The 24267-nt window shown below is 38.5% G+C and overlaps 1 protein-coding gene across 17 annotated transcripts in view; it reads right to left on the reverse strand.

Moving 5' to 3' along the window:
* The window catches only part of Kiaa1217 (KIAA1217 ortholog), a 761286-nt gene that overhangs the window by 366122 nt on the left and 370897 nt on the right, over nt 1-24267 (reverse strand). For 2 of the 17 annotated variants that reach the window (XM_015495235.2, XM_048812697.1), the window contains exon 1: nt 14436-14602. The exons of the other annotated variants lie outside the window; for them this stretch is intronic. The gene's annotated coding sequence lies outside the window, so the exon portion shown is untranslated. Of the gene's footprint in view, nt 1-14435; nt 14603-24267 lie in introns of those variants that run through there. 17 annotated transcript variants of the gene reach the window in all.

Raw genomic sequence — 24267 nt, forward strand, 5'->3', positions numbered from 1 at the left:
GGGGTTAGCTCTTCCTTTGCCCCTCATGAAAAGTTAGTTCAAACCATGATTTTCTGATCACTCCTTCTTAAGAAAAAGTTCCATGTTCATAGTAGGTTACAAAATACCATCTCAATCCAGAAATTAAAACACAGACCAATATTCATCAACACTATCACTCACAGGTAGCATTTCTTTACCATGGTAGGCAGAGGCTGCCTGCCGGCAAACTGCTGTCTTCAAAATACAGGGTCTGGCTTCCTTTATTTCTCTCACTTCTGTCCTCCTTCACTCACTCACTGCTGTTTCTGATCAACCCCCTTCACCTTGAAGGGCAGCGTTACCACTTAGATACGAGGTGTCCCCCAAAAGCTCATTTGTGAAACAGTGCAAGAATTTTCAGAGGTGAAATGATTAGATTAGGAGAGATATAACCTAATCAGTGGATTAAGCCTCTGATATGGATTAACTGGGTGGTAACTGTAGGCAGACAGGGTGTTGTTGGAGGAAGGAGGTCACTGCCAGGCCTGTCTTTGGGGTTTATATTTTGTCCCTGGTGGAAGAAGCTGTCTCTGCCTCCTGGTGGCTTCTCCCCTGCCATTCCCTTCTGCCATGATGCTCTGCCTCACCTTGGGTACAGAGCTATGGAGTTGGTTGACCATGGACTGAACCGCTGAAGCCACGAGCCAAAATAAACTTTCTTTTCTACATTGTTCTGCAGGTTTTTTGGTCACAGTGACACAAAGCTGACTTCAACAGCAGGAACATTATTTTTTGACACATAAAAGAGTGGAGCCAATATATAAAGTTGATCATTTCTCTCTCACTTTTGTAGGTTCTCCAGAGACTCTCCCACTCTTCTCATTTGTTGACTCAAGGAAAGCAGCTGGAATCCTGCTGGTTGCTTCTTTCTCACAACCTGGGTTCCCGGCCATCCACCTCAGCTTTTCTCTGCTGAGATAAACCTTTTATGTCCTCTTTGTGGCTGACAAATGGTTAGTTTATAGAACCTATTCTTGATTTTCCTTTGGAAATTCCCACATAGACCTGGTATATTACTTTGGAATTTTGTATCTACTACAGCTAGATGACTTGGTAGAAATTTCCAGTTGAACATCTTATCACACAGCTAGAGAACAATCATGCAGAAAGCCTGCTTCTTTAGAAGACTTTATTCTTCCTGAGGGCAAGGATGATGTCTGATTCATCTCACACCCTTCACAACATTTAAAATTGAGTATCCTGTTCACTAATTCACAATAAGTGGGGAGGGAGAATAGAGGTTGTTTTTGTATTAGACAGAGGGGAGTGAACAGAGAAGAGGGGGTATGGAGGTAGGAATGATAGTAGAATGAATCGGACATTATTACCCTATGTGCATATATAACTACATGACCTGTGCAACTCTGCATCATGTACAACCAGAAGAATGAGCAGTTATACTCCATTTATGTCTAATGGCTCAAAATGCATTCTGTCATGTATAACTAATTAGAATTTTAAAATTTTAAAAAAATTGAGTGTCTTCCTTAATAGGAAATCTATAACTAGAGTTCCTTAGAAAGGACATACTTAGTCTTCTATTTTCTTGTAGTTGATAACATTCAAAACCAACCAAGAAGGTATTTTCACATACCTTCTTTTTTAATCCCAATTCAAAATTATTGATGACAAGGCAACTGCTCTGTGCTCATCATATCGATTTCCTTTTCCTCTTACAGGCAATCTGGTTACATTTACTAGTCTCTCTTGCAGTTAGGTAGGACTACATAACTGAGCTCTAGCCAATGGGTTGGGGACAGAAATGACATACACTACTTTCAAGTAAGGCCCCAGAAGACCTCCTGGACAGTCCTCCATGGGCTGAAAGCAGAGAAGGACAGGCCCTAGAAATAGCAAAGCTCATACCCTATTTGAATCAAATGTATGATATGTCAAGATCATTGTATTGTCTTGAGCAACTAATAATAAAAAAAAAAGAAATAGCAAAGCCATATATTGTAAGTCTCCAAATGAGGGCATACTTAGTACAGAGCCTCATGCTGTCCTCATCCTAATACCACTGGGTTGTGTTGTGAGTAAGAACCACACCTTTCAAGTGAGAAGCCACTGAGATATGGAGATTGTTATTACAGCTATGACTGACAACACAGAGGGCCAGATTCTAATAATATACTTCTAAAAGCAAACTAAGGAAATTCTCCTAGAAACTTTTTTTCTTAACCCCCTTGAGAAAAATGCCAAAAATATTTTTCATAAGGTTTCACATAACATGATCTATTCTTTCTTGTGACAGTTCACATACCCTTACCCAAAATATGAGTCTCATTGCTCCTTTTAGCTTAAGTGATTTCATTTTTAGGTGAAAGAAATGTAGAGAAATTCTTTCCTTTTCCCATCATTTCCTCAGGCCTAGAGACCTAAAATTTATTTTTAATTAAAAAATTATTTGGTATGAAGGTACAGAATGGGCATAATTATGGGATGCTAAGTTAGGGACTGAGCTGTTTTTCTGAAGGACTGCAATTATGAGTATTAGGCTGTATTTTTGGAGTAGGAGAAAGACAAGTTCATTCACCATGCAAATTAAATTATAAGACTGGGAATCATTATTTCTGTGAAAATGTGTTCTCTGTACTGTGTTCCTTCTGACATTCTTTCCAGATTTTTGCCATAACAGTTCCATTTGGCCTTTAAATAACACAGGGTTGGTAAATGTCTTTGGTGAAAGAGATGCTAGTTGAAACTCCCAGGTTGAATTTGAACATATTTGTTTCAGTATTCCAGAGTTATAAATATCTCAGAAGAAACACCAAGCAATCAAAGAACAGAGGAACTATTATTGATGAGTGCAAAATGCTATGTCTGTACAGCTTAAAATAGTTTTCAAATCTGCCTTGGATATCAGCATGGTAATCCTATTTTTCAATAAGATATAAGGAAGGCAATTTCATGTTTTCCACTACTGTTTCAAATACTCAATAACACTGAGTTATAATAATTCTTTATATTTTAACTAAATCAGTCATGGAGAAACTTAAGACATATATCCTATTCTTCCACGAGGAGGAAGTGTTATCATTGTCTTATGAGTTTTGACAATCTTAATTTGTTATGACATATCAAGGAAAGAGACAAGCTTTTACTCATAGATTAAAGGACTCAGTTTAAGGAGTCCATTTATTGCATTAAATTATAATGCCCTTTGGAATCTTGAGGTAATCATAAAATAATTGTAGATTTGATGCAGAACTTGCTGCATAAGTTATGATTGTGGTTGATCATATGGAATTGAAAACATAATAGTCACAGTCAATTTAATATTATTGAGAACTCTCTATATGCCCATCTCTAGGTACACTCAAAGGTAATTCCAATTGGTATTGTTCTCATTTTTATGAGTAGCTGGATGGCTTATCTGTTTGGGGTACCTCCTTGGATAATTATTTCTTTATAATTTTCTGTTCCTCAAGTATATATGGGAACTCTATGGTACTCAACCAACTCTGTGTTCTAGGCCCATTTTTCTAGAAATTTATTTTACACAGGGAGTTGGATATTGCCACCATCATTAACTGTCAACATTACACAAGTTAAGCATTCAGGGATTCACACAAGATGCTACAGGACACAAAACCAGATTCCTGCCTTAAAATAGCCGATAAGTTGGTGTAGAACTTTCCTTTCCCCAAACCTGCAAATTATACATGTTTTTATGTAGAAAATGAGAGCTTCTTAACTTATAAGCTAGTAAAACTTCAAATAACCCAATATTTCCAATCTGGAAAGTTTCCTTTGAAAGGTTGAGTTGTAACTTATACACTGAAAGAGGAAGGGATGTGAATAGAAACTTTAAAAAAAATGTCTGTAAGAGACAGCAGGAGAGAATTATCAACAAGTTGTCCAAATAGTGTGCAGATGCTAAGGATTACAGTCTTATTAAAGGGGAGGAAGGAGGCAGTGGGGGTCAAAGGTAACATGGGACAGGGTGTATTGGCAGAGATAGGAGGTCTGTGATCATGAACCTGGATCTTGATCATGAGAGACACGTGAAACCTGAGGTCATGCATCTTCATCAGAGAGTAATGAGCCAATGGAATGTCACAACAGAAGGAAAAGAGGTCTATGACACTGAGAACTGGATGGCCAATACACACTGGATAGGATGAAAGGAAGTTCAAATCCAGTTTCCAGGACTGGAAACAGGGAATTGTAAAGTGAGACAGATAAGTAGAAATGATAGGATACAGATACGTAGAACAAGAGGTAACAGAGTCATATGTTCGACAGAGGGTGTTTAAAAGCAAGATCAGCAATGGGAGTGAGGAAGAGTCCTCCAGGTGATGGGCTATAACAATTTCAGAATTTAAAATTAATTGCATACTTTAAAGACATTTAAATTCTTTTTATTGTATTCATACTCATATCACTTAGAAATATGAAGTCTATAATATACCAATGACCAAATGAGACCTGTCGGTGTCCTTTCAAACACTAATGCTGAGATCCTAGGGAATGAGAACACCCCTTCCCTCGGCCCTAGGAACATACTGATTTTAATGACCTTATTTACCTAGTGTTCTTGATATAATAAATAATAGACAACAACTAGGAGTGCTTTGTCCTGCATCTCCTTTATTATCCCCATTTATTTCTCTGTTGCACTGCAGCAAGGTATATAATTGAAAGTATAAATTCAAAACCAAAAATGAGAAAAATCTCAGAGAGGAACTCTCTGCATCAGCATTTTCTGCACATAGTAGGTGTCTAGCCCCTTTCTTACCAGCTCAGGGTGGCGTATACCAGCACTTGCCTCATCCCACGTGATCTCAGGCAGAAGAGGATTGCTACCCTACACAAAGAGGAGAAGTTTTCTCTGCTTAGGCAAATAAACTCAGGTTGTACTTTGGTTAAGGTAGAGTTAACTTGGATTCTCAAGAAGAGAGATGTATGGCCTTTAGTGGCCAGGGCCAGAGCAGGGGGCCTTGGCTCTGATCGCTTAGGTAAGAATTATTAATGCCAGTTTATAAAGGTGGAAAATGAAACTATTAGTTATTGTTCATCTCAAGCCTTTGGTCTTGCCTTCTCCTTGGTTCAAGCATGATGAACCCTGGGCTGGGAGCTTGTCTGAAGGGGCAGTGGAAGCCCATGCTCCCTTTCTCCTGGGACACCATGTTCATTAGTCACAGTCACCCATTAAAAGCTTTGTTAGAAAACTAAAGGAATGTGCTGCAGTCCATGTAGAGGCGTGGAAGTCATTTTCCTGTATAACATGGATGAATGGGTTTCCATGACATGCCAAGCCACACATCAGTAGGTCGTGAGCATCAGCAGAAGGGATCAACAAAAGCAGAACAAAAATTTTAAAGTCAGCACTTTTGGGAGCCAACTCTTTTCATTCCAACGGATAAGGATTTAAATATTTTCATTAGCCTTGCTGATCCCAGTTATTTAAAATGACAAACACATTATATTATTTTTTAAAGCAAATTATATAATGCAGGGTGCAGCCCAGGCCTGATAATTTTCTAGAAATGATTATTGACCCTTGTATACCCCTCCTCGAAAACATGAAGGGTCAAGTTGAGGTTAATGTTCTGGCAAACCACTTAGGATCTAGAGTAACAACTGTTTTGGGAGGGATTATTGCCATTGTAAACTACTGACAAGGGCTTGAAATGGTAATTCTTAATTAAGAAAATAAAAAGACTCAGCGTCTGCCCTCTTATCATGCAGCTAACAACTGACTCCACCTCAATCCAAACACAGAATGAAATTCAGCAAAGAGATAGATTTATTTTTGTAATGATCTGTTTGAGATATTTAATCTAAAATAATATGCCAAATCTTTAGAAATAACTTTGGGTATCAAGTGCTGAAAGAATATGTGCTTCATTTTAATGAATTTTTTGTTTTTAATTTTAATTGTGACTTATTACTGACTTCTTCCCCCTAACTTCTTGTTTCCAAACAGAATTTTAGGGCAAAATATCTCAAAATTATAGCATGTTCAATATAAGTAATAACATTTTTTCGATAGTATGTATTATGTTCAACAATTAGTGTTTTGTTAAATGTACCAATTGTTTTATTTGGTAATAACAAACAGATATTTTTATTAGTTCACTAACAAATAATTGGTGATTTCATAATTTTGACAGAAAAATTATGTGTAGAGAATCAGATAAGAACAATATTAACAATAGAAAAAACTGAATATAGTCCCTTCATTTCTATGGACTTACTGGGGTGTTATGTCAAGTAGAAATGGAATGTGTTTTAAGAAGCTTGGGCAACTCTGATATTGAGCATCTGGTTATAAAGCTGTATGCAGGCTATAAGAAGATTTGTCAGGAAAATGTCCCAAGGTAGGAGGAAAAAAAAATCACAAAATTTTGGGTTAGGGTTGTGGCTCAATCGCAGAGTGTTTGCCTAGCACATGAGGCACTGGGTTCGATCTTCAGCACCACATACAAATAAATAAGTAAAATAAAAGTACTGTGTCCATCTACAACTGAAACAGTTTTTAAAAAATCACAAAATTCTAGGGCTAGAAAGAGCTTCAGGCTTTTCCTTATAACCTTTAAAAAATATGTCCTAGTCTCTCAATAAGGAAAAGCAAATGATATTTATAGTGTTTCAGAAGATATTACTTGTTCCTCTATAGTACATTCCCTAAATTTTCTCAAAGTAGGGCATATAGCCTTTCCCCATGCTGTACCCCATCATTCTCAACCCACCAAGCTGTGAGTGAGTTTATTGGAGAAGTTCAAAGGCATGTACCTCCTTAGAGGTTATATAGTAATATTTCAGGTTTTCATTAGTTTAATAAATTTCAAGCTGATTCTTGGACAGCCTAAATTTCTATAGAAGCTGGTAAGAAAACTTGGCACAGAGAATATGATTTGTGAAATTCTTAGATCTTTTATTTCTTTAATATCAAAAAGGTCAAAGTAGAACTTCTCTTCTGCATTTTTTCTCTCAGGAAAATATGAATATTTTCCCACTATGAACACTTAGAAATAACAGATAAAAAGATGCTGTTTTTTTCAAATGTATTCCAAACTTGCAAAAAGAGAGCAAGAACAAGAATATGAGAGAGAGAGAGAGAGAGAGAGAGAGAGAGAGAGAGAGAGAGAGGAGATGGGGGTGGGGGAGAGACGCCCCTCCAAATCTGAGACACAGAGATCTAAAAGACAGTATGGGTAGGAAATAAACAGACACTGATCTACATTCAACAAACTTATGGGTCTCAGTAACACAGAAGCTTAGAATCAAATGCCTAAGTAGAAGCAGGAGACAGGTTGGTGCCAGAAGATGGACACAACAATGATGCCCATCCATCTCTATCTAGATGCCAAGTGAAGGGAAAAGAGATTGTCTACTCAGAATTCATAACCAGAATATGTGTATGGTTCAGGAAACCCAAATCAAGAAAATAACTGAAGAACTGTCCTAGGACACAAATCAAAACAAGTACAAAATGTGTCTTTAGGGCTGGCTCTATCTACTCTGGCTACATATTTTTACGATCTTTTTCCCATTGAAGATGAATTCGTAATCCTAAATTATTAACTGCATAAAGAAACCATCTGAGAGGACTGGCAGAAAAATAATAATAATGTCAGAACACAGCAAGTATTGGAAAAGATATGGAGAAACAGATGCTATACTGATTGTGCATTTGAATCACCAGGGGGAAGCTTTAAAACAAGTATCAGGTCCCATCCCCAAAGATTCTGATTTAATTGGTCTGGGGTGGGACTTAGGCATTGGCAATTTTTAAAAGCTTCCAAAGTGATTCTCATCAGCCCCTACTTTGGAACAACTGCTCAGTGCTATTCATTGTTGAATAAGCCAATGCTATTTGTAGGGTGATTTAGCAACGTGTAGTAAAGGCAAGACATGCATTCCCTACCACCTGATAATTCAACTTCTAGGCAACTCAAGAAATTTTGACACACATGTAAAAAGTTATGTATAGAGATCCCTTCGGCACGGTTGCAGCATCTATAGCAAAACTGCAAGGATAATCCAAATTTCTCTCAGTTGGAAAATCGATAAATCAACCTTGAGTTATTTATGCAACATATTATTCTGAAGTTGCAATAAATACAATAGATACTTACCTATGTAGCAACATGGATATTTCCCAAACAAGGCTGAATTTAAAAAATGTTACTAAGGAATATGGAGATGCTTTATATATTTTAAAATCTAAACACAAAACATGAAGGTAATCACAAATAGATATAACCACACACAGATGTAACCAAATCTGTATCTACCACACATACACATGCATATGGTGAAAATACCAAAATACCAAAAATATACAAGGGAGTGATATGCAGCAGTTTCAGGATAGTAATTATTTTGGAAAAGAGGGAGAAGAGATAAGGGTAGTGTTTCAGTTGTGTTTATGATGCATTTTATTTTATTTTACAAGTTATCTAAACTGAAGATGGCAAAATAACATATTTAATCTTGGTGGTTGGTTTGCAGATAACTATTAATTGATTGTGTGTGTGTGTGTGTGTGTCTGATAGTTTATATTCAAATATTTAAAAGGCCAAAAAGGAATTGAATGGAATGACTGTGGGGCCATATCCACATTATTTTTTAGTCACTGTAAGAAGCAATAATACTTTTTTTTTGTACCTGGGATTGAATCCAGGGGCACTTAACCACCGAGCCACATCCCCAGCCCCCCCGCCTTTTTGTTATATCTTATTAGAGACAGGGTCTCACTGAGTTGCTTAGGACCTCATTAAGTTGCTAAGGCTGGGTTTGGACTCGTGATCCTCCTACTTTAGCCTCCCGAATTGCTGGGATTACAGGTACTTGCCAATGTGCCTGGCTAGCAATAATACTTTTAAAACATAAGAAGTAAAAAAGTAAAAATAAATAAATAAAAATGTCACTGGATTTGGAGGTCAGAGGCTAGAATTCTTGTTCTAGTTCTGCAGCTAATTAGTGCTATTGTGTAAACTGTTTTACCTAACTGCTTCCAGTTTCCCCATACATAAAGGGGTTGGATGAGATGATCCAAAATCCACTCTAGTTTCAAATTTCTATGGACCTAAAGTTGTAAGGATATAATATTTCTGAATTCAATTTTTCTCTCTCCATGGATGCTGTCTTCAAAATACAGACTTACCCTGTAGCAATGCATTTACTTTCAAATATAATCATGGACCATTTCAAAAATAATGGCCTAAGGGACATTCAATAAGTAAACTTTGAATCAATGATATAACCAATGTGGCAAATTAGCTGAAAATGTTTCTGTAACCCAGAAAAATATTGAAATGAAGAAAACCGTTATGAAATACCAACGACTTCCATCTTCAAATTTATAAATTTTTGCTCACCTGTTCATTGATAATATCATGTCTCATCTTGATATGTCTTGTCTTTCTTGTTTATAGGCCAGTTACCACTATTTATCACTTATTAACACAGTTTTTTTAAATAAGAGCAGATGTTATAGTAAATTTTACTTAAAATTTATGTTTTAAGGCAGCAAAAATTCTGATCCCTGGTCCCTTCTTGGTAATTTGAAAGACTTTATTCCATTCTCTGAGTGGATAATGAAAACCTGGCCCAACATAAACAACTAACACACATTTGTTCACTAATGTGATGTTTTCTTCCAAGAATTATGTTTTTAGCCAATAAGAATTAATTATCCCTATAACTCTACAAAAACCCAAGAACAGAAACACATGGTGTGGGGTGAAGTCACTCTTGACATGGAAGTTAATGCAGAGCAGAGAGAACTGAAATCCATTTCCAATACAAGCAACAAAAACTCATTGCTGAGGTTTCAATTGCTCCTCCCACTCCACCTCATCCCAGCCTGCCACCCACTCCTAGAGCCAATTTTCTGCCAGAAATGCTATCCACAGGTTAAAATAATATGGAAAGAGCCTGGCAATCTATAGCCTGAGCAGTTAGGAAAGAAACAATAGTGACAATAAACACTGAAGAATACAGGGTGGCAGTTGATAGGAACATTCTTACATCTTTTTTGTTCCTCCTCTATTGACATATTTGAATTAAGCTGCTTCCTTACCTGCATTACAGGTAGGGGAAGAAAGATGTAATGTGATAAGTGTCATAAAATATTTATCATCACTTCTGGTAAATGGTCTCGGTCGATCCTGTTAGACATCATCATTGTCTGATACATACAATATGGCCCTTCACGTTTGTCCAGAACACAGGTTTATAGAAGAGTTACTCAGTGCAAACCATTCTCCTTACAAAGGAAAGCTACCCAATGGTTCAGAGAGGGCCTGATGCCTTTGGAAACTCAGCAATATAACTTCTATTGGGGGTAATGAGATGACACAAGACTCACTGTCATCTAGCAAACACACAACAGGCCACTTACAGAAGGTAAATTCTACTGAGCACTTTCTTAGCTTGTGAAAGAGGGGCATAACGGGTAGGAAATCTTCCATTCTTTGGCACACTAAGCAAGCACTCTACTCCTGAGCCACACACCAGCCTCAAACTTCCTCTCCTCATGGCTCTCCTTTGTAAAGTTGGAGCATCAAGACTGCTTTTAGGTGGGTAGCCAGCATCCATAAGTGGGGGCTGCTGGGGCAACAGTATGCACCTTAGAAAGAAGCACGAATCCTTGTGGATTTAAATCAGAAGCAGATAATTTCTCTAAAAGCAACAACCATCCAGGATGGTTAAGTCCATACTCTCATTTTGTTTCATTTTTCACAGTTCCCAAATCACTGCCCCCCCTCCTCTAGTGTGTGTTGGGGGGTTATGGCCATTCAAGATTACATCATTGCCACTAATGCTTGCAAAAGTGGGGCACAAATTCCTGTTGTTCGCCATAGGCCTTTGCCCTTGGACTACATCTAGCTACTCTATAACATGTGAGGGGAAATTTAAAGGACACCCACAGATCTGAAATAATACCCTCTCCTAAGTGAAAATAACAGATGGCCTGGCAGATAATGATCTTTAAGTAAAGGGCTAGAGAGAGTCAAGGCTGGTTCTGGGAGCACTTGGCTTTGGCAAGAGAGGATGAATAAGAATCATGTTTCTCAGAGAACGAGGTTGACAAATTTAAAGACTACAGAAAGATGGAGGGAGGGATGCCACACTTCTATGGAAGTGGGCTTCACCCATTATCTTTCTCTGGAATATGTCCTTTCAGGCCAGCTGTCTGTGGTAGAGATGAGGGTTTGGTGGTAAAGAGTGCGACAGGGGATGTAGAGGAAGCACAGACAGATCATCCCTGTGTTCTGAGCTGCCCAGAAAGCAACCAGAAAGCATATCCACACAGCTGTCTCTTCCCCTGGCTGACTGCTGGGAATGGAAATGCCATCTTTCCAACAGCACTTTCACAATTTACAGCTACCACATAAGGTTGGAAGGGATGAGGGATGGGTGGAAGAAGATAGGAGCCTGGGGGTGGGGGAGAAAAGCACAGTTTGACCACTTCTAGACTCCTCCCTGATCAATGTGCACTGTTTAACTGCATCCAGATGGATCAGCGTCACAGCTCTAGATTCCTGAGGAGGCTCCAAAACATGCACAGTTGCAGCTCAAACTAATAGTGTCACTGCAGAAAGGTAACAGCAGTTGAAATATTTTAATGTTTCTGTGCCCTTTGCCAAAGAGCATTTCCCCCGACCCCAAGTCTGCAATATGATTTAATGGCATTTTCAAAAGGAGTTCACAAGAGTAACATTTAAAGCTAATTTTACTCTCTAGATTTATAGGTTCTCCAGCCAATTTACCTATACATTCCAGAAAAATCAACAGTATGATCTGCTTGCGAGGGCCAACGGTGTTGTTTTCCAAAGAGATTTTTTTCCCTTGCTTATTTTCCAATTTAAAAGATAGTTTATATTACTAGAGGAAATGAGGCAAAAGATATTCACTCAAAATGTTAATGAAATTAAATAATTATTGACACACAAACATAAACATGACTATAAATATTACCTGCTACCTGCTAAACAGCATTAAGAGCAAAAACTCAATATCTCATCTTATAATTAATTTATGGGTTGGCAAATCCTGTTACTTATAGTCCAACCAATAACTCCAATGAGATTACCATATGCAAAAAGATGCTTATTAGGGAATTAAAAGCAAAGAAAGAGAATAATCACAGTACTTACTTTGCAGTGATATTTTTAAAGTAATCCTGAAATTCAGAGTTTTTGTTTAAAAAGAGAGACTGATCTAGCTATAATCCTTTAGACCTCAAGCTTCACTCCATTAATCCATGGGACAAATATTGTGAAATCTTCCTTTTGTATTATTTCTCCAAATATCCAAGTTCTATAAGGAAGTTGTAAAAAAACAACAGACTGTCCTTAAAAAAAATGAAAGGAAAGAAAGCAAAATTGAAATGTAAGCAACAAAGAAAAAAAATAAACCCTGTCTAAAAACTAGAATCTAATTCAGAGGTGTAACTATCTGTCTCCATTCGAAGGTGTCCTCCTGCTTTCCTGGTGACATTTTTCATCATTCAGCCCAGTACTGTTTTACAGCAACATGAGGATGTTTGAAGTGAAATGAACTCATCCTCTGAAGTTCCTTGTAGTAAAGGAAAACAGATGGAGGATTTCCTGCCGAGGACTCCCTACCGAGCACAAATTCGAGGGGGTGTGGAGTTGACTTGTGAAGGCTCTCAGTTTTCTGGGCTCAGCAGTATCTGCTCAGCAATGAGCCCACAGGAGCCGCCTCGTGCTAAAGAGAACTCTGTCATTCTGCAGTAACTCCACCAATAGCAATGGCTTGGAGGAGCAGGTCAACAATATTTTAGTTCCCTGTTTGTTACTGTCCCTGTTTCAATCTCATCTCACCTCTAAGACCAGATAAATGGACATAAGGACAATTTGCTGAAATAGTCTTCCCAATCCTGTTCTCCTTCTCTCTTCCCAGATTTTTTATCTGATAGAAGCAGTTTCCAGGTACATGCACATTGTGAATGTATTCCCGAAAATCAGTTTAAAATGTTAGAGATGTTTTCCTCCTCTTTCTACCCCTTCTTCCTATGAAAGTACATTCTAAGGATAGCACAAGACATTTTTAAATGTGTTATGAAGATGCTGATTGACTCGGTAATTTTTAAATGAGAAAAGCAAGACTCTACACAAAGTACTCAGAGCTCTGGAACCCTGAACACAGATTGACACTCTATTGAAAAACAAAGCAGACAGAGCTAAGAGCTAAAACTCATCACAAAGAGTGAGGACACTATTGCCCATCAGACGAGGTTTCCTCCAGTCATCTAGCAGTCCTGTTAACAAAACATCAAAAAACCCTGTTATCATGTCAATTAACCTAACATCTCGCCCAACTCCGTGGATATATTTCATGTTGCAAACTTGTGTTAAATATGCCCCTAAAATTAAATGCCATGTGATCCTTCCTTCCATGTCAATGTCTTAATGTAAGAATTTGTTTTTATTGGGCAAAGATTTCTATAAGATCAGCTGAATGACAGGATAATTGATTAAAAGAGCTAATGATGTAGCATGATGAAGAAGGCGTGTAAATTGCAAGTAGAGCTATGGCATATCTAAGTGGTGAAGTCAAAGAAAACTTTTGCAAGCTTAATGAAAAAAAAAAAACCAAGATTATCTGGCAGGATGTTCTATATCAGGAATTTACAAACTATGGTCCATGGGCTGAATTAGATGCACTGCCTATAATTATAGATAAGCTTTTATTAGCACACACTCATACCTGTTTATTGCCATGTTGTCTGTAGCTGCCTTTTATTCTACAGTACAGGGCTGATTAGCTATGACAGACACTGTGTGGTACACAAAGCCCAAAATATTGACTCTCTGGCCCTTTTCAGAAAAAGCTTATAGACTCCTCTTCTATGTGACAAAAGAGCTTATAGACATTGTAGCTTATAGACTCCTCTTCTATGTCACCAGACAACCACTGAGTCCTTTGACCGTCTTATTCTGAGCTGTGTAGTCAGAAGTGTTACATTATAACCATATTTAAGGATAAAGCTCATCACAGAAATGTCCCCCTACTCTGCTGCTCCCAGGTAAACGTGGTAGGAGGGCTTCATGGGGTGTGGGATGAGAAACCCCAAGCTCCCAGGGGACAAGATGGATCATATCATGTAGGAATGTTGTAGGATGACACCATAAGAGGAAGAATCTGGCACTGTCACGGAGGGAAGCCAGAGAAGCAGGGCTGAGCTTAAGCATTGAGAAATACAATAAAGTCAACGGTGCAGAAGAGAACAATAAGGCCTGGGTATGAGTTAGATTAGGAGAAACAAATGGCCTGGAGCAAACAGTAACGAACACTTGGAGCCAAACTAAGGATATGGGATTCCGTCTTTCTGGTAAAGCCCTGTGCAATGTGACTGAGTTTTCAAACTGAAGGCCGTGCATCAGGGCACCTCCTTAGTCCCAAGGAATTGGGGTGGTGGGTCACCCTACCTGGTGGTGGAAGTCAGGCTGAAAAGAAACTTGAGGTCCGGCAGCTTTGCCAGTCTTAGCACCTTTCCTTCCTAGAGAGCTAACAGAAGAAGCAGGGAGCAGCCCTGGTGCTCCCAGAGACACCAGGGGAAGACTGATTGGTTCCAGCTCTCAGTGAGCAAGTGATCTGGCTGCGAGAACACACTCTGTGTGAACAGGAAGAACACAACCTCAGAGCAACCCGTAAACAAGTGTGAGATCATCTGTACTACTGGACAGTACTTGGCCTGGCCTTTTCACCCCAAAGCCAGCCTGCAGTTTTTCCAGAAGAGCTGACTTGTGTGATTTGATGACTGCCTGTTGTCTTGAATTCTCTGCTTTAATTTCCCCAAACTCCACAGCCATCCAAAATAATGCTCAGTTTTTTTTTTTTTAAATTAATTTGTTCTTCTTGGTTGTACATGACAGTAGAGAGTATTTTGACTTACTAAACATACATGTAGTATAGACTCCCATTCTCATGGTTGAACATGATGTGGAGTTATTCTGGTCATATATTTATGCATGGACATAGAAAAGTTATGTCTGATTCATTCTACTGTCTTGTAATGCTCAGTTGTTTTTTTTTTTTTAGTATTTATTTTTTAGTCGTAGTTGGACACAATACCTCTATTTCGTTTATTTATTTTTATGTGGAGCTGAGGATCGAACCCAGTGCCTCACTCATGCTAGGCAAATGCCCTGCCACTGAGCTACAGCCCCAGACCATAATGCTCAGTTTTTAAGTTTTTTAACCTCAATGAGAGATAATGACCCAGGCCTTGGGAATATGTATGTATGTATGTGTGTGTGTGTGTATGTATTTTTTGCTTTTTAAATTTTTTTATATATAGATATTTGCCAACGTATGAGTGTATCAGCTCATCAGGAAATATGTCTTAAGCTTGTACTATATGCCAGGCACTGTGCTGAACCTGGGGTAAAGGACTGAATCAACAGGAGAGACCTCCGGCCTGCTGGACAGGAAAGAGAAACACACAAACATGCAAACAGGATAATTTCAGATTGTGATAAGGGGTTGAGGAGAAATGAGGAATGTGATATGATATAGAGGACGCAGGCTGGGGTGGGGATTCTGTCTTAGGTGGGATGATCAGAGGGGACCATCCTGAGAAGGTGACACTGTAGCTGAATATTGGGAGTTGAGAAGGAATGGGTTGTGCAATGAGCTAGGAGAGCTTAAGTTCAAAGACTGAGATAAACAGGAACTTGGCATTTCCCAAAAAGCAGAGAGGACACTCCTGTGGCTTAGTGGGCAAGTGGGGGAGGGTGAGCAATAGGCAGAAACCAGATGGTGTGTGGTCTTGTCAGGAATGATGAGGAGGTTTGGATTTTTTCCAAGGCTAAAGCAAAACCATGGAAATAATCTAGGCAGGGAATGTGCGTGAGCTGATGTACATTTTCAAAAGGGTTTATCCAGCTATGTTGTTGAGGATGGAGTGAAGGAGGTGAGAGGGAATGAGATCAGTGGAGGGATGGGTGTTGGCAAGGATAAAATGGTGTTCCATGGGAAAGAATGGTTTAGAGATGTACTTTGCAGATAGGGAGACTCCGCTCCCGGTGATGGTAACCTGAAATGGCCTTGTTTAGTTGTTTGCGAGTTAACTTTAAATTTTCATCCACATGAGGAAAATCCATAGATCAAGGACCTTATCTTCCTTGGTTACCACCATAACCAGAGTACCTAGCACTTGCCTGACACAGAGAAGAAATGCATGTGATTCTGTAGTTGTATGTTAAGGATGGTGAACATAATGCAGGGTAGGTCACTAAGTGAGAAGAGAACACATTGCCCTGCAAAAAGTTATCTTTGTTTCTTGAATTTGAATACTTGTGAAGATCCAGTTGATTGGCTCACTTGGCATCTTTTCCAACTCCTTCCCTCATAGTAGACCCTGAATACTAAGAAGGCCATTCTTCAGATTCTCTTTGTGGGGCCCCACCAGATTCATAGATTCTCATACTGGCATAAATCGGAATGTGTGACAGTACAGAATGCATTCATTTTACAGATACCGATTAGCATGTGGCACATCTCTGAAGCCAAGAGTTGGGGCCAGATTCATGGACTGTGCAAACAGTTACATAGTCCCCGTTCTTAGAAGGGTCCCACGCTAGATTTATCGTTCTGCTCTCATTGTCCTGACTCTTAATAATTTTGGAAAGGTCTGCATTTTCATTTGCACTGGCCTGAACAAATTGGGTTGTTGGTCCTGCTAAGGGTTCTGGTACCTGCTTTCTCCAACCAAAAGGAAGCTAGGCTATATGTTCTCAATAACCAGCAGGTAAGGCAGTGGCTTCGGGCTCCCTGGACATTGCCTAAGGCAGCGAAATATAAAGAGTCAATAATAGTTGTGGCAGAGGCTTCTTGTTTTCTGTCTTCCTGTTCTGGCCCTGGTTAGTTCCTTTGTAGGCTAGTTGTGCTTAGATGTACTGTTTTAGAAGTCAGTTATGGGTCTTGGTCTCGATCCTGTTCTCCTAGTCTTTCCGATGGATTCCTTTTCTATTGAAAGGATATAGTTATCTTCAATATTTATCTTAAACGAAGGTAACTCTTATGGGGTAAGTTAGCTTCCCTAAAGAGCTTTCCTACTTCTTTGCCATCTTTTTGTTGTTGAGGTGGTAGAATTCACTGGCACTTTTGAGATTCCATGTCCTGGTCCTGATCCTCATTAGGTGAAGGGTCTGAACCATTGCTTACTAGGGATGAACTTGGACGTATCAGTCACATCCTCAAATTATAAAGATGCTTTTTTTTTTTTCCTTTACAGAGATGCTATTGAGTTCCCGCTGGTGGATCTAGTAACATTAGCCTGGTCTGCAGTTGGACTTGGATGTCTGTGTGACAGGTGCTCTGTGAGCTAGCCAAGCATCCAGGTGTGTTGTTTATCACTGGCTGCCATAGTAAGTAATCACAAAATGAGTGACCTAAAACAATAGGAATTACTCTCAGTTCTGGAAGCCAAACATCCAAAGTCAAGGCATGGCAGGGTTGCTTCCTTCTGGAGACTTGAGGGAAAATCCATCCCACGTCTCTCTCCAGCAAGCCTTGCCTTTCCTTACACCCATCTCTGCCTCCTTCATCTTCACATAGCTCTCTCCTGTGCCTCTGCACATTGTCTCCTCTTCTCATAAGGACCAGATATTGGATTTAAGGCTAATCCTAATGACTATTTCTTCATCTTAATTTAATTACATCTATAAAGACCCAATTTCCAAATAAAGGTCAGTCTTAAGCTTGGGATGGATATAAATTTGGGGGTGACATTGTTGAACCCATTACTGTACCTGGTCAGTTGAACAAACCAGCTAAAGACAGGTAAGGTTAGAAAGACTTAGAGGTGACCCCACTGTCATGAAAGAAACCGAAACTAGTTGCAGAATGGTTTACCTTTGAGGACACCCTACCATTCATGATACCTCTACATATGACGTTTTACATTCTTCCAATGCCTTTGTTCTCAGAAAGTCTTAAAGTATAGGAAAATTTCCATAATTAACTCAAGCTAAACATCTAAGAATAAAAACCTTTTCATCTAAAAAAAAATTCCATGAATATACCCCTCTGATTTTGTTCTGCTACAGGAACTTCTGTAGCGCCATCAGCAAAGGACAACGTTTGTGTAGAGGAGAAAAAAGTCAGGCAAAAGCATTGAAATTATGTGACTCCACTCATCCACAGTGGGGACTTTTTAGGTTTCACAAATCAAAAAATAATTTAAGCTATTTTAGATACTTTTTTCTAGTTCAATGATATCTTATTCCTTAAAGCTGCAGAAGCAAGTACCCCCCCCCAATGAATACCTAAAATGACACTATAAAATATAGCCTTAGGATGGAGATATTTTTTTTATGAGCACAGAAAAGAAGATTACATTATTCAACTAGACAAAAAGTCATTCTGTCATTTTATCATTTTCCACTGTACATATCTTGCCAGGAGAGAATTACAGTTATTGGGCAGCATTGAAGCTATTTATTCCCTTTTTATTCCAATAATTAAACTATAACCCAATCAGTTAGGTTACCCATAGCCAATCTGTGGAAGATTAACACAGAATTTTCTTCTTTTGCTTATATTTGGCTTCTGCCTGGTAATGAGACAGCAATAAACTTTATGATCCCATAACATGTAAGAATTGTATTTTGTACCAAATAGCTAGCATCAAAAATAACTACTGATATAAACAAACCACACAACACAATCATTCTTGGCATACATTAATGTGTCACTGCAAATAGTAATACAATGCCTATTGTAGCTGAAATCTGAATATTTAACTTAAAAGAATGCATAAAAAATATTACTAAAAATATGTCATGTCTAAAAAAATAATTTGAAAATAGATTTTGGTGGTTAGCTATTAAATCACCTCATTTTTAATATGTATTGTGAGAAAACCAAAACCTGCCTTGCTCTAACCTAAGCATCTGTCTTCACATAACTTAAAAACCCAAATTTACAATGCAGAAACATTACTGGCATAATGAGCATTTAAAGCCTATGTTTCATTTTGCTATTTGCCAACATTTCACATTTACAAATGAATTATTTCTCATAACACTCTCAATAAAGGTTTATAATCCATTTGCTTTAGGTGGAGAAATTAAGACAACAGTATTTTGAGTTTTTTTTTCTTTTTTTTTCTTTTTAAGTTCCATAGAAAGCATCAGAGCCATGGGATTATAGGAAAAAGTATTGATCAGGACTTTGCAAAAATATTCCATAATCTGCATAGTTATTTTTCCCCTCTAGCCATGTAATGGTAAAATTTCATTAAAGGAATGCCAAATATCTTAAATTTGTATGCTTTAATTGCTTAATCATAGCAATCATTAATAGTAAAATTTTATTAAATGGATTTTCATAGCGTTACTATTTTTGACTCCCTAAGTCACTGAATAAAATCACAGAATAGACTACTTAGTCATTCTGTCATATGAATATGGGAAATCCCTGAACATCTGCACTGATGCTTCACTTTCCTATGATTGATATAAATATACAACTTGTCTGTCTTCATATGAAGACAGAGATGAACCGATCCACCAATACTGAAAAGGTGAATTAAGAACCACAATTCTCTTACACAAACTCAAATAAGACCATCCCATACTCCAGTTCTCATCCATAGTTGCAGCAGAACCATTTGACATTTGCTGGGTATGTAAAAAATTGTGAATGAAACTTTCCCTCCCCAAACCCCACAAGTTATATCTAGTCTGAAACTTTTAAATGGGAGTTTCATTTCAAATTTCAACATTTCCAAATTGGTCTCAAACCAAATCCTGTTACTGCCCTTAATTTCTTTGATGGCCATTCAGTCCTTTCTACATCTTTTACATCCTCAAACATTTACTTTTTTTATTTCCGTATCTTCCAAAATTTATTCCTTGATTATTTTTCCTTTTATCAGTTTTCCTTTCACATTTCAGCATCTTTTCATCTTTTCCAATATCCTTCCTTTTCTCCTGAGGAGCCATCTGGATTTCTGTTGATTTCAAATCTCTGTGAACTTACTTTCTCCCTTACCTTCCAGTTTCCATCTATTTGCCTTTCCCTTGTTTTTTTCCAGCACAGTTAATCCACACAGGGAATTACTGACAGATGGTGGGAGCCATACAAAGATCATAGACCAGTGAATCAATGTAAATATTGCTCTGTAACTATAATCAGAAAATGCAAATATGTTATTAAAAATGAGACCACAATCCAAATGAAAAGTTAACAAAGTTATCTCACTATATAGGACAATAGTTACCATAATTGAAAATGACAACTAGGAAGACAGACAAGTGAGTATCTTTCCATCTGTGATATTAAATAAAGAATTGGTTTTTGTTGTTGTTGTTATTCCTGGTATAATCTCATCCGTCAGATAATCAGATGAGAGTGACACAGTGAAATTCAAGGTATAGCCAGATTTGAGAGCACTTTGCTTTCTCTCAAGTCCCCCCATCATTCATCATTAGATGTTGTCTAGATTCCCCATCTACTTTCCAACCTAGGGGTCATATTTAGATCTTGGGAAGTCTGAATCAACTTATCAAGTAAAATTTGGTAAGATGGCAATAACTTTTCTGGAAAGTTCAGATATATTACATCTATCATGTTCTCTTTGCCCATTAACTTTATCTGTCCACGAAAAAGCAACTGAGTTAGTACAACATGTTAGTTGGTTAAAGATTTCTTATCTTCTTGTGCTGGGAGCATGTCTGTAATTCCAGTGACTCAGGAGGCTGAGGCAGAAGGATTGAAAACTTGAGTTCAGCTTGGGCAATTTAATGGGAACCTGTCTCACAATAAAAAAATAAAATAAAATAAAATAAAAAGGGCTGGGATGTCACTTAGTGGAAAAGCACCCCTGGTTTCAATCCCCAGTACAGCAAAAACAAAAACAAAAATAAAAACAAACAAAAAATAAAACTTTTCTTCTTCATAATTGTTCAAGTATTTTATAATGGATTCAAGCTAGGCTTTCTGTGCAGTAAAATTTTAAGCTGTATTTTACTAGCATCCTTTAAAACTTAAAGTACCATGTTTTGTTTTTCCCTCTGTTCTTATAGTATCCAACCTATGGTATCTTTTAAATCTTAAAAAACCCATCATTGAATTCTAGTTAATAACATGAGCATCAGGTATCCTTATCTATTTTTGCCACTGAAATATATTTGGCTGTGAGATAATCCCAGCATTTCTGTCCCTGATACAACTGAGGTTAATATATATTTTTTTGTAATTTCCTTCTGTTATAAACAATCCCTATGGTTACACAGTTGCTTACAACTATTAGATAAATAAAATAGCCTGCCTTAGGATGAGAGGTCAAATCCGACATAGGCAGGATTCTGGAAGGTTCCTGACTGCTTCTCTTTTCTCTGTCCTGACATGTGACACATGCTGGGTGCCTATGGACCCTCTTCCAGATGAACCCCTCCCAACACTTATTATGTAACAGTGTATGGGATCCCACCATTAATATTTCATTTATTCATGTTTTTTTTTCCTTTACTTTACAGCTGCACAACTAATCAAAGTGGCTTGTAGATGTTAATCCAGAAGCTCTTGGCTAGTACTGTCCTTCCCTTTTGCACCTAAGCAACATTCTTCATCCCTTATGTGAGTTCAGTGGCCTTAATTTATTTTATTTGGCATTGGGGATTGAACCCAGTGGTGCTTAACCACTGACCCATATCCCCAGCCCTTTTTATCTTTTTATTTTGAAACAGGGTCTCACTAAGTTGCTTAGGGCCTCATTTAATTGCTGAGGCTGACTTAGAACTTGTGATTCTCCCTGATCTCCTGAATCACTGGGATTATAGGTGTGCACCACCGCACCTGGCCTTCAAGGGCCTTTTCAAAGGAAAACAATTCTAATATGTTGGTAACAATTGTTAGGAGATTTGATGTGGCAAGATAGCCCCTTCCAAGATGTACTATACAAGGATGAATGATGAAATAGCTGGCAGGAATTTTGTGAAAGCATTTGGGCCCATCTTCCTCATTTAGGCAGAAAAAAATATGTAAACTGATCAGAGCAGGTTGAGATGTATCCTGTTGTTCGTCTGGCACAGTACTCTCGACAGCAGAAAAGTGGAACAAACTGAAATAAGCAATGATGCCCCTATTCCTGGCTAAAGGTAATTGAGAGTCCCTACTCCCATCAATGAAGCATGAGCATTCGGGGCATGCAAAAGTAATCAGGGCTGAACAGGAGAGTCACATAACCAGGGACCAAGTAACTGAGAGCTGGCTTTCAGTTGTCTTATGGTCCAAAACTGTTATTAGAGCACCATCCATTAAATCTGCATTCCAAGGAAGAGGAAGGAGAAAGTATGGAAGACCTTCTTTTACCCTCTTTAAAAAGATGTTTTCCTGAAGTCCTGTGTAGCTGATCACTTAAATCTCATTGGTTAGTATTTGTTCACAGTCACACCTCATTGCAAGGGAGTCTGGAAAATACAATAATTTCTCCATATGATATTGTGCCCAGCTAAGAATCTGGTTTCTGTTATCAAGGAAGCAAAATGCAGTGGTAGACAACTAACTGCCTCTACCTCCATCCTGTACGGAGAGTGACTGTACAGAGCATGCCCACCAGCTGAGGGGTAAGGAGGAGGTGTTATAACTGCTGCACAGCGCTCCCTCCCATCACAGTATTCTCTGTGCCTAGAATCAGTCTCCAACTCTTTAATGACTTCTACTCTTCCTTCAGAACTCAGCCTCTCACCTTTCCTGGGAGGGCCTTCCCTGTCTGGGTGGGGATCCTCCTTCTGCACTGCAGAGTCAAGGGGGAGTTTTCCATATGCACTGTGGATGGATGGCTGCAGGGACTTCCATCCTAGGTCCTTTCATTTGTTATTCACCATAACATTCTAGAAAAGTATGTGGGAGAGAGTAGGTATTCAATCAAGATCTGTTGAGACATGAATCAAGCCACTTTTCACAGAGGCAAAGCAGCCCTGCAGAGGACCTGCTCTGTTCAAAGGCAGATGGACAGAACTGCAGCCCTTGCAGGTGTAGAGATCCCCGGGGCCTGGAATAAAAGGAATCTCAGTCCTAGATGAGAACAGACATTATTGGGCTCTCCGGCAAAAGGAATTAGAAGCTCATTTCTGCCTGCCCCCCCCCCCCATTGCTCTTAAGAGTTCCATCTTCACATATGGGCTGAGAGAGGGGCATTACAAATCTGCTGCCTTTGGTACATGAACGTCTCCTGGTGCACCTCTGACTCTACCTGCCATTCCATTTCCTAAGCAAATGCCATCCTGTGACCCCTATGGCTCCGCGTTTATATATTTGCTGTCTACTTACCCAGTAATCTTTGGGACTTGATGCTTTGAACCACTAGACTGCTGTTTCCTGTCTTGTGTGTTTTTTTTTTTTCTTCCTGGGACTCTATCTTGAGTTTTCTTTTGCTATCAATATTTTGCCTCTCATGAGTTTCTAAAATTTCAATATAGACCCCAAACCTAGGACCTCATAGGTGTATTCTAATTAGTTGGCCATGTGTATTTCTGTTTATATAACTATAAAACAAAATATGAATAACTAGCATTCTAGGGTGAAAAATTCAGCACTTACCAACATTTTCTGAGGTATCTCCACAAAATTCCAAGTACAAAGCGACTCCAAGAACTTTGAACAGACAGGAATGTGTTTGAGGAGGACCTCCCTGATAATTCCAGCTAAGATTCTGCAGTGGACAAAATTAGATACACGGCCAACTGAACAACAATGTTGTTTTACCAGGTTTTGCTTTTCATTTTTAATTTTTGTAGTTGTAGATGGACAGCATGCCTTTATTTTATTTGTTTCCTTTTGTGTGGTGCTGCAGATCGAACCCAGTGCCTCACATGTGGGAGGCAAGCCCTCTGCCAGTGAGTCACAACTCCAGCCCCATTTTACTAGTTTTGAAAAACTAATCTTTACCATTTTTCTCTCTAGGTATGGGTAAAATTTTAAAAGTAGATTATTATTATTTTTTGAGCAATTTTAGTTTCACAGCCAAATGGAGCACAAAGTAGAGAATTTCCTACTTCTGCTGCACCCCTAATCCATCGACATCTGCATCAAAGTGGTACACTCATTATATTCAATGAACCTACACTGACACATCACTTCAAGTCTGTAGTTTACATTAGGGTTCTCTCTCGCTGCTTTACATTCTATGGGTTTTGACAAAAGTATGGTCACATGTACCTACCCTGACAGTGTCATATAGAAGTTTATTTGCCTTAAAAATCCTCTGTGCTTGATCTATCCATCTCTCTCTCTCTCTCTTTTTTTTTC

Source organism: Marmota marmota, unplaced genomic scaffold (assembly GCF_001458135.2).
Source record: "Marmota marmota marmota unplaced genomic scaffold, marMar, whole genome shotgun sequence".
Lineage (NCBI taxonomy): Eukaryota > Metazoa > Chordata > Mammalia > Rodentia > Sciuridae > Marmota > Marmota marmota.